Genomic DNA, 3145 nt, shown 5'->3' on the forward strand with positions numbered 1-3145 from the left:
AACCATGTGGTTGGTAAGCAAGCTACTTACCACACAGCCACTCCTGCACCTAATTTTTTTTTAAAGTAACTCAAATTTGGAGGAACTTAAGCACAATGACAAACTTTTTCAATAAGTCGGTATTTGGAACATGAAGACTAACATAAAAATCATGATGGGTAGTTTTAATTTAACCCTTTAAATCAACAAGCTGGTCATTTCCAGCCCAAATATTCTTCCTATTTTAAATTCACACTGGACAAATCAGGCCTCTCACACCTACCCTACAATGTTATTTTAAAAACAATTGCATCATTAAAATCACAAAGCTAAGAGATAATGTATGATTAATTCAAAACAATGTGAATAAAGAAGCATTACATTTGATAGAGTAATCCAAATGCTAAAGGGGTAAACATTTAAAATTTTGTAAGACAGTTAATTAGGTTATGGTGAGTTGGTATCAAAAGGATTAAAACTGAATAATTATTTCATTTATCCAATATTCTTATGAAATTATAAGAATTATTAATCCTTTTGATAAAATTGGAAATGCATTGTGACTGGTGGTGTGTAATTGATCCAGTTGATACTGTGATAACTTCATTTAAGAATATTTAAAAATATTACATTCAAAACTTCAGTTTAAATGGCAGTTTACCAAAAATCATAATTTTCAAGTTGAATTGAAAGCTAGTCAGAAGTATCCATCATTGGAATAGTGTCACATTATTTAGGATAAATTGTTGGTGTAAGCATTGATTAAGCCTTTTGTTATATTTCTGTTAAAATACAAAGCCCTGGTTTCAATTAACTTATAAAACAGCTCTTTATTTAAATTTGGAGCATCAACATGAAATTCTGATGAAAGATTTTAATTTGGATCACCTTAAATTAAAAATGTATTTCATAGCTCTGGTTCTATGATACAAACAGGTTGGTATTAGAAGAGTTAATGGTGGAGTGAGTACTGAGCTAACAACCTTGTTGCAATCCTAATTTCACCTAGACTTCCTTCCTGCAAATTCCTCCAGCCAAAAGTGGGATGTTCCCACAGGTCTTTGACATTCCAAATACATATAAGCAAACAACAAGATTTACTCTTCCTAATACAGAAGACCACAACAAGACTATATTGTTTAATGAATACATTTGAGCAGTCAGGCAGTGTCTGCCTTCAATGTTAATACATTTAAAAAAAAATTTCAACATTCCACAGTTGGAATATGGTTAGAATGGTTCTCACTGAAGCAACAAGTTTCTGACATAGGCACAATGCCAGCAATTTTGAGTGTGAATAGTTAGTAAATACCATTAATACCAGCACTTGACTGGTACTTCATTTTACTGACCTCAGAGAAATTAAAGGGAAAGTTGATCATAGTAGGATTTGAATTCAGAATGTAAAGAGTTAAAACAAATTCTGCAAAGCAGCTTTTCCAATGCTCTAACAATGCCGAGAGATTGCAGTCCTAATAAGATATAGATTCAAGAGGAACACATGGTCTAATCAAGGGAATGGAAACCTGTTTTGGTTCTACAGTAAAGTACATCCAGTATACTTTGTAGTAGTTGGTGATGGAGTAAGACACAAAACCATAGAATTGTAGCCAAAAATGAAATTTATTAACAAAAATGTGGTCCTTAAACCTGCTATCATATTGTAATGTCATCAAGCCATAGCATAGAAAATTAGCATTATATATCTAAATTGTTCTATGGCTGAAGACCCCAATCTCAAAACCAAATAAAGCAATATATACCTAACTTATATAACCTTCGTATATGTTTTAAACTGATTTAAGATGTTCATTTTTAACCCCTATTCATTTTGCATATGATGGTTAGAGTTATAATAGACTCTTCTAAATGTAATAGCAAATAATAGACTCCTCTAAATGTAACTGCAAATAAACAAAGGCTTGGCTTCCCAAAATATTCACTGCTAACGTAAGAGAAGTTGCTATTTTGTAAATAATTGCTCCCTACTTAAGCACTTAAAAAAAATGTAAGTGTATGAAGTAGGCTGAGTTATTTAGGATGGGCCTTGGTAAGGTTTTATTTTCTTGTATACTAAAATGTAATGCTTAGGTAATTAGTATAATAATATAACATTTCTTTTTCCTTCAAATTCAAAAGTTGTTACAGATTCCTAATTTCACTTGTATATTAATACCTTGTTGAAAGGATAAAGTATTATTAATACATTTTAACATCACTTCAATAAAATAAAAGTACCTGCTGTATTAAACAACGTCCACTTCTAATATACAAGGCCACACATTCTGAGAGAAAGTTTTTGCCGAATTGATCCCAGTACATAACTGATATTATATTTCATTGACCTCTCCAGAAAGACAGAAAATAAATTTGATCTTAGGAAGGATTTGCACTCAGAACAAAGGACAAAAAACAGATACCTAAACATTTTGTCTGATCCTCTAATAAACCTGGCAAAACATTAACCCTTTGGTGTTTAAGCCGGCCATATCCAGCCCAAATATCCTACATGTTTTAAATTCAAACTGGCCATATCTAGCCCCTCACACCTAACCTACATTGACATTCTAAGAATAAACTATCACACCATTGAAACTTCAAAGCTGTAAGATAATGTATGATTAATTCAAAACAATTTGAGTGAAAAAAGTATTACATTTAACAGATTAATCTGAACACTAAAGGGTTAAATGACCTGTAATGTAATTTAGTTGGCTATTGGTTAACTACTTTTAGTTAACAGTCGATGCATTACAGCGCAGTGTAATGCATTGGATTACCGACAATACGGTTGTGTATTCATATACAATTGCATCATGCTATTGGATCAAGAACATAACTGCTTGCCTAGGATTGAGACAGCTTTAAAGCAAGTCTAAAAGTTGCATAGTTACCCAATGTTTTATGAAAATAAAAATATTTAAACCAAATAAAATGAAAGCCTCAAATTCAAGAAACAAAACCATTAGCTTTCTTGTAATAAAAAATAGGTTTTACTGACCAATGCATCTGTCTTCAAGGTCACTGTGTAAGAAAGCTTTTATTATTCTTTAACTTCACACTCTCATTTTATATCACTATCAAAGCATCATTTAGGTGTATTAACACGGCATAGAAAATGTCCAAATTTACACCCATACCACACTAGAAAAAAAAAAAAAAAAAA

At 31.5% G+C, this 3145-nt stretch overlaps 1 protein-coding gene across 2 annotated transcripts in view; it reads right to left on the bottom strand.

Moving 5' to 3' along the window:
- LOC128249599 (uncharacterized) overlaps positions 1-3145 on the bottom strand; it is a 35937-nt gene that overhangs the window by 19614 nt on the left and 13178 nt on the right. The window contains exon 2 of one of the 2 annotated variants that reach the window (XM_052973566.1): positions 2981-3123. The exons of the other annotated variant lie outside the window; for it this stretch is intronic. The gene's annotated coding sequence lies outside the window, so the exon portion shown is untranslated. The remainder of the gene's footprint in view (positions 1-2980; positions 3124-3145) is intronic. 2 annotated transcript variants of the gene reach the window in all.

Source organism: Octopus bimaculoides, chromosome 16, assembly GCF_001194135.2.
Source record: "Octopus bimaculoides isolate UCB-OBI-ISO-001 chromosome 16, ASM119413v2, whole genome shotgun sequence".
In the NCBI taxonomy this organism is placed as follows: domain Eukaryota; kingdom Metazoa; phylum Mollusca; class Cephalopoda; order Octopoda; family Octopodidae; genus Octopus; species Octopus bimaculoides.